Raw genomic sequence first — 14,974 nt, forward strand, 5'->3', positions numbered from 1 at the left:
GGGCCCGGCCCCCGCAGCCTCGCCCCGCGGGGGAGGACGCGGAGGCGGCCGCGAGTGTCGCACCCAGCTGCGGCCCTGGGGGCGTCCCCCGGCACCAGAGCTGGCACCAGCCGCCGTGCCGCAGCCTTAGTTCGAAGGGCCAACACCAGCTAACAATGTCTGTTTTCATTTTAGGAAGTCTTGGCTTTTTTTTTCATTGTTTTGCGTTCATTTACTCAAGGGCAGCTCGCTAGCAGCGCTCTTCTCAGAGCATAGGTCTTCTGCCACGTCTGCTGATACCCCTGGAAGCTTTGTCTTTGGATACAATGTGAGCTAGGGTCAGAACCCCGCGCTTTTAATGTAGCTGCTGCTCAGCTCTTCTGATCAGCAGAGGAAGAACAAAATGTTTCTTTTGTGCAGATTCTGTCTGAAAAGCTGCTATTGTACAGGGCCAAGAGGAAGGGTAAATTCTCAGCTGCCAAGCAGTCAGCTCTTCAACTTTAACAGAGAAAAGCGTATAATGAAGGGTCAGCAGAAACAGAGGAAGGACAGCCTCCTGGCTGAAGCACCGCACTGAAGCCGTGAGTTGGGAGGTCTCTTTGGTCAGTTCCTGGCTTTAACACTGACTTCCTTTATGTCCCAAGCAAGTCAGTCAGTATCTCCACAATTGTGATGAACATGCCCAGCCTTAGAAGAATGCAGGCTTTCCCACTGAATTCCTTCACCTGAACCTGAAAGTAGCCTTTCTCCCATAAAAAAAAAAAAGCGATCAGCCCTCTCAGCAGAAGTGTCCCAGCTTTCTCTAGGGGAGCTCATTTGTCTCTTTGAAATGAATTGCAGCTGTGATTACTCACCTCATGTTCCCATGAGGCTCTACAGAGCTCCTGCTGCCTCTGTAGCGCAGCCCTGGGTTATCTGACATCCCTTACATACTCTGATACAACAGCTGGATATTTTCCCAGTCTTCATGTTACAGACACTTCTGTGGTAGTCACCAGCTAGAGAAGATCCAGTGCTGCAGTCCTTGTACACCAACCTGGTACTATAGGAACAGTTGTTCCCATGAATTGAAAGCTGTTGCAAAGGCATCCAGCTAGATATGCCTGGCCTCCAGGTGACTTCTAGAAATACCAACAGAGTGCAAACACCTGGTAGGGTCAGGCAACAAACATGTAGTCTTTGGGCCAGTCCTTGTAAGTCTCTTCCCTTAAAAAGAAAAATGAGATGGAAATCCCTGCCCTGAGGAATGTCTGCCTGGAGACATTTCCTCTTAGCTTGCTTAGTTCTCCCATGTGAAGGATGAGTCAGGCACAGTGTTCATTATACTGCTTTAAAAACCTTCATGTGCAAAGCATTTTTCCTCCCATTTTTAAATGTGGGCTAAAATTCACAACTTCAACTACTTGATTGCGTGTTTTAATTTTTCTACAGGCAGTTAAAGTGCCAAGGGTAATTCATATTTTACAGCTGCAGTAGTCTTAATCTCACAAAAAGGCTTAAGAATCACAAAACACCCCGCTAGAGACATCCACACCCCCCCACCGTGTGTGCGGGGAGAAGAGGAGTGACTGCTCAAGAGCACCCGTACTCTGTCACCCAGCACCCACGGTCCAGCGCAGGGCTGTGCTAGCAGCTGTCAGGCTGCCTGCAGCTCTCCACAATGGATACTGGCACTCCCTGCCCTCAAATGACCAAGGACTGAAGAAGTGAGTGTCATGCAGCCTTGCTCTTGGTGCCCTCTACCCCTAAAGTTTATATAACACGAGTTATACATCCAAAAATACTGGTTTTGCTGTGGTTAAAGAATAAATCCTGGTTGTCACCCCGCTGCTGATTGTTAATGTGCCTTTTGAAAGAGCCGATCTGAGCCTTTGCTGCAAGGGCTCGGGGAAGAAAAGCCAATCAAATCAACTCACAAAGGGCTGCTGTACAGTGTGGAGCTCCAAGCTTTGTCCCACACCTACAAGAATCAGCCATGGCCTGGCCTCCACCCCACCCAAGGGCTTGCAGCTGACAAATAACACCTTCGCGCTTTGGTAACGGACCCCACGCTCCCTCCTCCACAGTAGCTTCCACTTGGACTCTGCTCATGTCACATCTGCTGCTGCTGCAGCTCCAGGGGTTGCTCACGCCCATGCTCCCAGGACTCTTCGCGCTTGTGCCAGGCTGGAGGCAGCCTGAGGCTCTCCTTCTCTCTTCATTCATTCACTTCTCAGGTGTGAAGCCAAGCTGTCATTTGGCAGCTCCCCAGTAAACCTGCATGATCTTTCTCTTGGTAAAAGGAGAAAGCTGTCAAGATGTAAAGAGGAAGTTTCTCCAAAGATGCTGTCAGGAGTTTTAACTTGGATTAGCAGCACCAGACTGTAGGGAGGGGGAATTGTTAATTGTGTCATCTTCTCTCTGTGCTTTTGGGTGCCATCAGGGCCTGCTTCCAGTGGAAACCTGCGAGAGCCTGTCTACTCTCAGATCTGCGCTCAGCATCAGCAAACCTGGAAAACAAACAGGGAGCTCCCACCTGTGGGTCAGGTACCTCTTGACCTCTCAGTGGCCCTGCCAGTCGTTTTTAGGGTATAAGAGAAAGCATTATGTGAAATAAGTGCACACAGCTGTTCACCAGAATAGCTGGACTAACCTGTCTGCATAATTAGGTGCTTGTTATCACAGCATGTTTACATTTTAATAGGGTACTCCTTTGTGGATTTAAATTTAAATATGAAGAGCCCTCCTGTCAGAATAATGGACATCCTATAATCCTCTGTACACACACCAAAAATAATTAGAAATAGTGTTTAAATTAGACCGAGTCCAAGTACCACTTCCCTAAATTTACATAAATGACTTCCCATCTGCCAAGTGATGTGCTAAACTAATTTTTTTATACTCCCTCAGCCCTAATTACAGTATTACACACTTTAACTTTTCCAACTTTTTTTTAATCCTTTTGTGCAAGATTTTCCCTTAGATCAATATCTTCAAGACTGGGAAGCAAATGTATTTTCCACCTAAACGTGCTGGTCAAACAGTCACCAGAAAATAGAAAGGCAAGCATCCAGCTGGAGACTCCAAATTGGAGGTTGAGATCCAAAGGCACAGGGAGACCACTATTCTTCCAGGTTCTTTCATACGCATTAGGTTTTTACCTCTGCCATTCACCCACAGGAGTCTCCTGCTCACAAAAACTTGTGCAGACAAGCCGATCCTTTGGTCATGTGCAGTCTTGCAGTTGGGCACTTTGTGTGCATGTCCCACATACCACGGTTTGAATTACCAATTCTTAATTAGAGAAAAATAATAATGGGGTAGCTCAAAGGCTACCTATTTTTGGCACCACGGTAAGAATTCACAATCAAAAGCCTCTTCCATTTTCTCTGCTATATGGAAAAATGAACAGCACAATCACCACATCGGCGTATGTGAGTAAACATCCCGTTTAGACAAATGACCAGGTTAGATCTCTGACAGATCCTGCTGCAGGTTTTCAGTTCACTTGTGCAAACAACTCTGCTCTAGTTTTATGAGGTTCCCATTTCTGAGCATTTTTCCCTTAATTTTTTTTTTTTCACATTTTGTAAACAGTAGAAACAAAAGACGAAAATCCCTGTGCTTGCTGCATCACATGGAGCTGAGCAGATTTGCAGCTGGATAAAGGACAAAGGACTCTGACACCAAACTTACAGTCACATGTACTGACCATATACATAGGCCCATGCCCTTTAGCCAGCAGGTAGCATTTACTGGAGGGGTGGAAGAGGGAGGGAAAATTGGGCAATTGAAGAAAGTAGTCTGTAACTGAAGTGTGTACCTTCACTCCCTCGGCAAAGACATAGTCATGCCATCCCGCTTGCTTCACATAGTGTCTGGATCTGTCTCTGGCTGGATGGCAGGTCTTTGCCAGTCTCATAATCCAAAGCACCTGAAGCAAACAGCAGTTTATTTAACTCCCACAACTATTCCAGAATGCCAGGGGTGACCTCCCAGCCCGGAATGCAGCTCATACACATCCAATGCTGCAACAAATGGTGTCAGGATCCCAAGGCGTCTTAAGCACTCAACCTCCAGTCCTCACTGTAAACCAGAATGAAAAACCCACGCACCCTGCAGCTGCACATTCTCCTCCTGCTTCCTCGGGCATTCAGCAATTTGCTGGGCAATCAAGATTGTAACCACAGATAACCTCTCTGCTTATGAGAAGCTGCAGCTGGGTAAAGCGCTTGCTGCACAAAGGGTAGAAGTGACCCATGGGGTAGTTTACATCTCATGGAAGTGTTTGCCCTAACGTTGCTATTTCAGAACCACCTCAAACGGAGGCAGTGAGTGTATGATTGACATCTGATACCTCACAGCACCTCCAGAGAGGGACAGGACATGTTCCAAAGATTCAGACTGTCTGTTCTAGGACATGTCTTATTCCAAATACCAACCTTTTTTTTTTTCTAGGAATTCAAGTTTTCTCTTGAACTTTATTTGAACACGGCACTGTGTGAGACAGACAGAGCCAGTACAAGGGGAGAAACTCTCCAAGGGAGGAAGAGGTCAAACTAAACAGGAAAAATAATGATCTCTTTCTAACATTTCAGACTTAAAAAGAAAACAGGCAACAAATGGTCTCAAAGAGAAGCCAGCACAAAGCATAGTTGCTCATCAGTTTCCCTCCAACTGTTCAAAAGACAAAGCACTGGGGAGGCGGAAAGAACCACTCTGATTTGTTTTTCTTTCCTGCCAGTATTCCTTCTCAAAGATACCAGCCCAGACCAACTGCCAGTCCTTTCCCACCCTGTCCTGACCCTTGTGGCATCCCCCAGGTAAGGTCCGACATGGCTGCTGAGGAGACCCTAAAGGGTAGAGAGTGGAGTTAATGCTCCACTACAACACATGGGAAAATTCATCCTCTCTCAACTATTGATTCCAGCTCACTACAGACTGGAGCAGATGTTACTGGCCTACTTATGCTTTTTTCATATTTGCAAGTTTGCTCTGCAGCTGCAACAGTTAGAACCATCCTCTGAAGTCTTTCTTTCTTCCTGTATGTAATTACAGTTCAGATTTTTAGGTACTCGCATAACTCCAGGAACTTGCCCCCTGGAGCTTTTTTAATCCTGTCCTGTTTGTAATCATGTTTTTACCATATAAACCACTTTAAAAAGTTTTTTATGGCCTTGCATATTCTTAGGAGCCACCAAACAAATGTGTGTTGTTCCTGGAATTAGCATAACTCCCTTGCATGGGAAGGATAATAAATCACATCTGTGAAGTCATCTTTCCTCCTTCCATCACACATCTGGTCAAGTAATTCCCTTTCAGGAGGCTGTGAAGGCAGCTCCTCTTTGCACAGCTTCTGTTCACTATCACAGTCTGCATCTCTCCTTCTCCTAACTGCTCTGTCTTCTGCTTAGCTAGCATGGGAGCCTTTCAGCCCTTTCTCTCACCCACAGCTAATTTTGACAGTATGGTAACAGCACAAATCTCAGTGATGTAGTACTGCCTAACAGGAGATGGAGACTGATGGCTCCCCATCAGTTGCAGCAGCTTCACCCACCTCAGCCTGAATCTGGTTTGAGAGAATATTTATATGCAGAAGGCAGGCAGGCCTCCCCACACTGTCTCCTCTGAGAGGGAGCTTAAAGGACTCATTTATTTGAAAGGCAAAGACGTATCTCAATGATACGAGTGGGCTTTTAGCAGGAAAGAGTTGGAGCCTAAGCTGTACCCATGCTGCTACAAACTAGTCAAAGTCACAACCTCTGCACCCTGGAATATAAGACAGGACCCAAATGACCGACTGTCATGGGTCAGCACACAAGGTTTAATCTGTCTTATACAGGTATAAGGACTTTTTTTTTTTTTTCCATCTTTGCCTCTTTAGGACAGGGCTAATGGAGCGAGGTGTTCTCACTCCTGAATTCCAATGGGGCAGGGTAACCTATTTTGCAGATGCCAACCTTAGCTAACAAGTTTCTAGTGGGTCAGGGCTGAGCTGGGTGTGCAACTGGGGTGTACAGCAGCTTGTGACATTGGTTTCAAGAGCCCCTGTTAGACTACTGCTTCCCCAGCTAGGGAATGGGATTGCTGCAGGAGACATCCCTAGCGTGGGGCCAGAGGTGAATGGCTGGAAGGCCAAAGCTTGGTCACCATTCACCTAATGGGGTCTGGGGTTGAGCCATTACTGATGGATAACTAAAGCTGAGCTCTGCTGTTCAAAGTAATCATACAAGCCTGTGCAGATCCCTAGCCTCACACAGAGATTTATTTGAATCAGGAACACCAAGGCAATTCATCTTCTCTAAACAGCCTCATTCCCTGCTGTGTGCTCACTACCCATGGGGGCCAGCTATGCATTAGTTCCCCTCCTTCCCTCTCTGCGCTTTTCTGCAGCATGTATTCGCTAAATATAATTTGACAGCTTACTTTCTCAGGTCCACAGCCTCAACACCCATGCATTGCTTCTCTGTGCCAGAAGCTCTATTTTACAAGTCAAGCCGTAGTCTCCCTCCCAGCCCATCCTGCACTAAGCGTGAGCACATCTTCGTGCCCCCTCCCTTTTCACACCCATCATTGTTGTTGGAAGGGGCTCACACGGCCATTTGCAGTAGCACATCCCTCAAACATCTAGCAGCTTCAGAGCCACACAACCAAGAGTTAACTCTTCTGGTTGTTTTGCAAATACCAGCTAGCCCTCAGCTCTAATCAGTTTGTCCAGTTACACTAGTTCTAGTTTTGGCTTAATTCTAAGTCTCTTTGAAGCCATCATACATGTATAATCTCATTGCGTAAGGGGGTCTCACATCCAAGTGGTACCTTACTACTCTTCAGTACCTTTCTGCCTCACAAACTTCAAAAAGTGCCATATTCCTCCAGTGTACACTCACTGAAATGTCATTGAAATCTGCCTTCTAGTTGTATTACCTGACCTATTGCACACCAAATCTCAAGGGCCTTTTCCAACCAAAGGGCTCATTTAGCCACTTGCTGTCTGTACTCCTTGATTCAGGAATCCAGAGCTCATTAAAGTACTGAGTGTTGTTTAAGTATATATATATACATCACTAGGATAAAGAGATTATTTCAGGGCTCCGACTGGCTATCAACTCTAATATGTAGGAAGAGGAGCAGAGGAGCAAACATATACAGCTGGTGTGCTTTTGCTCCTCTACTGCCAATCCGATTTTTCAAGCTGTTTTTATACAAAGGAAAAAGCAGAATGGAGAAATCCTTATCTTAAAAAAATGGCTGGGAGCTCAGTGAATTCAGCAGCTCTTAGGATAAAATACCCGCAGTAGCCTTACCCCTCCCCTGACTCCTCAGGAACTAGCAGTATTTCTCACAGCTTTCCATTAACTACTTTTATTATCTGAACGTCTGCCCACACGAGTAATTGAGTGAGTCACATCAGCAAAAGACTTGGTGGAGTTTTATGAGGAGGCTGCACTGTAAAATTTTTTTTAAACCACAGTTTAATTTACAGAATGAGGATTTCTAGCTGTGGTGACAATTTCAAGACCAGTGCTGCAGTGGCGGGAGAAAGAAACACAGAGGTGATAAGGATTTCCAGTTCTTGAGGATAATTGAGAACACATGATTGCTCAGCTCAGTTTGCCACACTGGAACAGAACAGCTATAAAATATATAAAGGCTAATGCAGGATGTATGTCTGCAGTATTTTTACCTTTACTATGTAAAAGTCACCATCAAGCTTCCTCAAGCACAGAAGAGGTTCACTATGAACTATAGCATATATATAGCAAAAGGCCCTACCTAGTTATCACTGCTGGGATATGAAATCAGAGGCCTGATCCAGCAAACCCTCTATATCATTTCCTTTTTCTTTGCATTATGGCAATACTAGACTTACAAAGACATCTAGGCATTTAAATAGTCAAGTAGGTGCTTAATGGGGTATTCAAAATCCAAACACCTAAAGAGCTTCAAAAATTTGGTTTCTAATCACTGAAAGCCACAAATAAGATTTAAGTGCCACTGTGCCAGGCCAATATATGAACAGTCAGTGGTATTCAATGCAATCACACAGCATAAATAATAGTCACAGTCATACAAAGGTTTGCCGGCCCAGAACCATGCTTGAGGTTAATTTAGAGCAGTCTGTTAGTAAGCTATCAATTTGTCCCTTCCTTTTAGAGGAACAATATCATCAAATCAAGGTGCAGGCTCTGGCAAATTTGATATGAATTCTCCACAGCAGAAGGACTAAGTGCTTCAAACACCCTCTCTGTTCCCAAATACCTTGCTCACCAGTGAATGTGGGGCAGCTGCAACCACTGGTCCAGCTCTTTTCCCATCAATATGCGATGGTGTGTTCTTGCAGGCATCCCTGTCAGCTCCCATTAACTCACATGGCTCATTCCTCTCCTCCCAAGGCACCCTCCCCTCATTCAGACTCCTGGAAGAGCTTGCAAAAGCATGACAGCCACCTCACAAAGCCAGGGCATGTTCAGGAACAAATCTGCCACACCTTTCTCCCCAAGCAGGACAGTTGCAGGTGGTAGCCAAGCTGCCAGAAGGCAGGGCTTTTTGGCCTGGAAACTGCATTTGTGGAAGCTCAGACCTATGTGAGAATGCTCATACGTGTTGCAACAAGGCAGCATTCTTCCACTCCCCCGCACAGCAGCAATCCAGTTACTGCTGTCTAACGCCCATGGTGCCCCGAACCCTGTCACTGTACCAGGCTGACTTACAAGCACCCAAGGATGGAGTAAGAGTCAGCTTGTGACATACTGGATACTGAAGGCTGCTGAGCAGGGATTGAAGTTGCTGCATTTCTGTTATTTAGGTATTGCAGAGTTCCTGCATCTCCCAGTGTTCAGCTGTAAGGCAAATGCATGGAGCTAGAGCATCAGTGTGCAGCACAAAATACCACAGTGGTCTTAAAGGAAGGGATGGAATAAACATGATATATATAATCAATAACTCACAGCTAACAAGCCCTGCATGAGCAAGTCAGTTGCTTTTCAGTCCAAGAAACTACAAAGCCAGAGTATGCATTTTCACGTTAGTGCTGATGTCAGGGCATAAATATCATTCCCAGAATTAAAAATAATGTATCTGACAACAGTGAATTCCAATAGAGGATCCAACAGTGACATGAAAAGTGCAGCTTTTTTCCACACTGCTGGTAGGCTTTATCAATGAAAATGTAGGAAAGTTGACAAGGGTAATAAAGTCACCTTAGCTAGATCTGAGCCTTGCTTATTATGTATCGGGGTCTCCACCAATATGAAACAATGCTACCAAATGCCAATTTCCACACTTCAACAATATGAACTTTGCTTTTTCAGACACCCTTATCTGCTTTCCCTCCCTCACCCAAAAAGATGTTTTTCTCTTACTGTTCCAATAGATCTTTGTTCCTGTCCTGGATTAAATGGCCTAGGGAAATTTGGTCAGGGCAAGAGCCTTAATGGGTGAATAGCACCTTCTCTTTTATATATGACTATTCATTCCCTCCCAGCCTCCCCTCCCCAAGGCTTCTGAACACAAAATACTTGTAGGAATCATTTAGTCTATTGCTGAAACACAGCCCCTGAGCCAGCAGGTACACAGCACTGCTGGAGCATCTCATTCCATCAGTTAAAGAGCTGAATCCAGCTGATGGCTGGGCCCAGCAAGCTCTCTTTTAGAGAGGATACCCAGGGTCTTCTGCCATAAAGCTCTGAAGGGGAAGATGATTGCTTTACCCTTGCTGCAGTGTCTGAGTCATTACTGAGTTGGAAGCGACTGTTAAAAAAAAAAAAAGCCTTTTTTGGTGAGACTAGAAAGTTGGCAGCCAAGCAGGCACAGCATTGGATGTCTCACTGCCAGGCTTGTGACAGAGCTGACCTGCCTAGATGCCAGCAGGGAGGTGGGAGCAGAGCGTGCCAGTACCTGTGAGTTGCTCAGCACTGCAGAGACTCGAGCAGAGAAGCTTCAGAGAGGTTCAGAGGTGGCCCCAGCACCGATATCCCATAAAGAGCTAACAATTCCTGCATAATAGTGTCACTGGAGCATCACTTGCCCACCTGCAGCAATGTTCCACTGTCATGGAGGTAACTGAGACACTTAACAGGGACACATTTTACCTGGTTCCTCTGCCCTTTCAGTTCTGCATCCTCTCCTCTTTGGCCAAGGCAAAAAGCCTCAGCTACCTTATCACAACTACTATCGCTTATCTGTATGTCAATTATAATTAAGCTTTTGCTCCAAGTTACACTGGTTTTAATGTGGAATCCTACAAGATTTGTCCTTGTGACTTTTTACTGGCCTATCATTGATCTATTTAAACTACTTTTCCCATTAAAGAGATGATCAAGTGCTTGCACCAAAGATGCTGGTGCAGATACAGAAATATGACTGATGCTTTTTGCCTCCTGGAAGCAAGGCTTTTCTTTACAGGAGCATTAACATCAGAGCAATCACACGTACTTCATTTGTCTTGGGTTCAGACTCCACTGTAAAAAAAATACGAATGACCTGAAAAGTAGGGGAAAAAATTCTTTCCACTCTAGCCCTCCCCCAAATCTTTTTGTGGGAAACACAACTGTGTTTTGAATGCTAAAATTCACACAGATTTAAAAATACTTATCTTCAAGGAATGTTGCCATGGAAACCCTTATCTTCTCTCCTTTCCCACCCTCCATATGTGAGGAACATTTTCTTCATCTTTTTTTTTTCCTGCATGTGGTAGTTCCTCTTCCCCGTCTGCTACCGCCAAAAACCTGGCATTGAATCCTAAGAGATGTCAAACAGGCCTTTTGTTTAGTTGCGAAGTGATTGCTAAAAAACAGTCCTGAGCTCAACTAGAGAGAGATGCCAAGATGGGTATATACTCTCAGGCTCCAAAGAAAGATGCCTGGAATATTTTCCAGCAATTCCTGCCTCAGAGAAGTGGAAAGAAGCAGCAAGAGCTGCCACAGTAATTACAACAGTTCCACTTTCTGGTAGCATAATCCACAAGTGATGACAACTGCTCTTCTCATCAGAAGCCTTTTTTCCCCTTCCTTGTCAGTCTTGATAAAAGGGGTAGGGAAGTGAGTGAAGTACTGTATGCTCAAAGTACTTTCATGAAGGTACTGCTCTACCCCACTCCTTTTGCCCCAAAGCTACAAGAGGATCTGAGCACAAAAAGAAAGTCAATAAACTGTAGACTTCACTCTGCTGATCAGGATATATCTATAGCCAAGGGTCGACGTCAGGGAGCCCCTTCTGTAGCATTAATAGAAACCTTGGGAAGGTCATACATGGCCCTGTTGAGGGGTGAGACTCTACAGCTATCTTCTGCTATCAGTGAGAAATGTGTGCACAGTACCCAAGACAAAGAGTGAGAAGGCAATGCTACTTACCTGTGAGTTAAGCAGTACCAAAATGTCCACAAACAAACTATGCAGGCAAGACAGATAAATTGTTTTCCCAGTTTGGATTGCCAGCAGCCCCAGGTTCACAGAACTGCACAGCTAACGGGGGAGCTGGCATGAGAGCTGCCCAAGGTATTTTAAATCAGCAAACATCCACTCTGCCCAACAACCAACATTTACTTTTGCAGCAAGTAGGACAGAAGTTGCCAAGACCATCCTTTCCATTTAATGATGGAAAATAGAACATACAGCCCTCAACTCTGTGCTGCATGCCACAGCCATTACCAGCAAGTCCTTAAACTACTGGGAACAGAAGGATGTTACTAATTTGCAATAATGGCTCTATATGCAGCCCAGGTTAATTAAAATCTAGAAGTAACACTATTCATGGATATTTTGGAGGTAGTGGGAGGCTAGCTCAATAAGCTATCTGCTCTGCTTAAAGTTATGTTAACAACCGTCTCACCAGTTGCTACCAGTACAAGGGGCAAAAGCATAAGGCTTTGTCAGCCAGAAACAGCCATAACAATCAATTAGAGATGGCCTGACTGCTACCAGCACCTGCTTCTGAGAGCAGCGGGTTGCATAGGCACAGATATATTTAGCCTTTTACCTTCCATGAGTTTGCAGCCCTCTGTAGAAGCTTGTTCTACAGTAAGAGTCCAAGGAATGAAATGACAGCTTTTCTGTATGCTTTTCAAAACCATCCTGTGAAATTTGTAAAGCAGCTTTCTGGTGTAGAGCAGAATATGAAGCACAAAAAGCAATATTTCCCTATATTATAGAAGCAACCTCCCCCTCTCGGCTTTGTTCCTCGAGTAAGGCATTTTTTTCCACAGGTTGCAATGCTTGCCTGCATCCCCATGTTACAGCCAGAAGGGAACTCTGGGCCTTAGATGTGTCCTTAGTGTGTGGGTCTGAGCAGGAGGACTGACAAAACCCTATTGTCTATTGACCGGACTCCTGAGATTGGCAATCATCTGCTACAGCGCAGGCACTGACTCAGGCTTTTCCCTGGGCTGGCATCTAACAATGCTTTGGCTTTGGCTGCAACCTTGTGACATGACTAGCTAGCATAGACTCCCTATGCCCAGTCATCTTTTTTTTTTTCCAAAATTTGTAGGAACATAACAGTGTTGAGATTTCAAACCACGATCCCTGTCAAATGCAGCTGATTTGGCCCAAGGGCTCAGAAGTTATTTCTTGTGAGAAGGGGGAAAGGGCCAAACATAAGTGGGGAGGGAGCATGCTCTACAAACACAAGTCTTCTTTAGGAAACCAGGCCAAACAAGAATGAGCTGACCGTGCATGCCAGACAAGGGGCGAGGGGAGAAGTGGGACAAGACTGGGACTTCAAGCTTCCAATCAGAATAGACTAAAACTTCACAAGAAAGCTCTGGTCCATGAACGTTCCCATACAAAAAAGGGGGGTTGCTGCACAAGAAAAGGATCTACAGCTGGGCTGATCAGTGTCGCACTAAATCCTCATAGTTACGCTGTTTGAAATGACCCACACAGATAGAGGGAGGAATGGAAACTTACAGACTTCAGCAAACAATGTGGCTGTGACCTCAGTGTCACTCCAAGTAGTGCATAACAAATGCTTGAGAGCGCCTTAGCCCCCTCCTTTCCCTCCATGCTCAACACGTTTCCTTAACTAATGAGTCAGGGTGTTTTTCTGACAGCAGTTTTTCTCCAGCAGTTTGGGCCACATTCTCTCGCAGCAGTCACGGACTCCTATAGCATGCTTGGTTACTGGCCCGGACTGAGAACACAGTCTCACAGAATGCAATATTTGTGCAGGCTGACAGAAAATTCATAACAAATTACATCAAATTACTCCCATTTTTGATTCCTATAACTGGGGAAGGGCTTCTGCGAGGCAGTTGGCCTGTACAGCTCCAGCAAGGGCAGAGAAATGCTGTAACAGAAGTGTGGACAATTACACTTGGGAAGCTTTTCTGGTGTCTGAAAGCTTCACTCCTACAACACGGCTACAAGGAAGCAGATCTTCACCACTCAATTATATGACAGTCAGCTATTCCTTGTCTGGTTTCTAGCAGGGACAGTGCTATCCTACCATTTTTTTCCCAAGAAGGCAATAACTTAGCCTCCGTTTTGCCTCCTCTGCACACCAGGGATGCTTTAAAGTAAAATCCTTTACCACACTGATTTCTCCAGAAGGTTTAGGAAACATCTACAGCCTTCAAGAAAAACAGGCCTTTTTGCATAAGCAGTGAAGCAAAGCCTAACATGAATTGCCATCTGGGGACATGACCAACCTTCAGTTAAATGGAGGTCAGATTAGCAAGAGCTTTCTTGCAGTTCATTATAGAAATCAATGCAAGAGAGGCAGCAAGCTGAACTGCACAACCCTCCTTTTTCTGCCCAGCAGACAAAAAACAGTAGAACGGCATCTCTGTCTCCCCTCTCCCCCAACACAAACTGCACTGGGAGGGATCTGAATCTCTACATCTCCACCAAAAGCAGAGCTGACACATTAAACCCAAGAGCAGAATTTCCTTTGTCTGGTGCCCACAGAGGCTGGCATCAGATGTTAACCCCATAAGAGCTGACAGGACTGCATTCAGGCTGGCACTCGGCAGCAATACAAGAGCCAAAACATTTTTATGAGAGCAGCAGATTTCCTGACCTGGAAGGTGGCAGTGAAAGGAACAATGTCTGTAGAAATGGGGATTGCAGCTACCCTGTATGCGTGCCCTGGCTGCAAAGGCAGTAGAAAGTAGCTCTAACGGGAGCCACACACTCCTGGCCTGCTCTGTGGTGCGTTGGTAACTGTGTGCAGAAGCAGCTCAGGCATACACAGCTGCAGGCTGAGCAACACCTCACCTACCACCACACAGCTTTTGGGTGGGAAGGGGCCCAGGAACTGGAGCTAACAGAGAAGTCAGGTTTATGGGGAAAAGACATAAAGATCGGGTAAAGGGTGATCCTATATAAGAGGGGGGAAAAAAGGGGAGGAAACACAACCTGAAAAGGAAGCCAGATGGCAATTACTTCAATGAGACGACAGGGTAAGAGGTTCCTGTCTCGCAAGCCGTTCGGTGGGGCTACGAAAAATCTTTCAGGAGCTGGCCTATGATGGCCAAAAGAGAACAAAAGAGGCAGGGAAAAGCATGTGAACATGTGGCGTGCGATGCTGCTTTGACTGGCACCCATTCTGGAGGAGGAAAAGGATTCTTTGAAATGCTTTTAAATTATTAAGTACAAAATTAATCCAGAGCCCTATAAAATCAGCACTCTCCAGTATTTGCATGACCAGTCTCATGCTGACCCCGTGCTGAATGAATTGCAAGCATTTGTCAATTTCTGATGCTGACTAGATTAGACACTGCCCTCAGAACTGTCAGGGTAGAGAATCCCTTTCTCAGGGATTTGTTCTGTGGTTTTATTTAATTTCATTATATTATTACTGATGCTTCTGTTTTTTCAGGGGCCAAACCAATTTTATCCCTCTTGGTTTACTAGCATTTCTCAGTCATCCTTTCTCTTGCAACCCCACAGCATGGCAAGATTGCACAGCAAGAGAACCGGTGGTGCAATTCCGGTCCCACTTAATTTCTCTCTTTCTCTCTCTCTCACACACACTCACACATACTTCTCACAAGATATATCTGCTGTTCTTGACAGTT

The sequence above is a fragment of the Buteo buteo genome, chromosome 5, assembly GCF_964188355.1.
Source record: "Buteo buteo chromosome 5, bButBut1.hap1.1, whole genome shotgun sequence".
Lineage (NCBI taxonomy): Eukaryota > Metazoa > Chordata > Aves > Accipitriformes > Accipitridae > Buteo > Buteo buteo.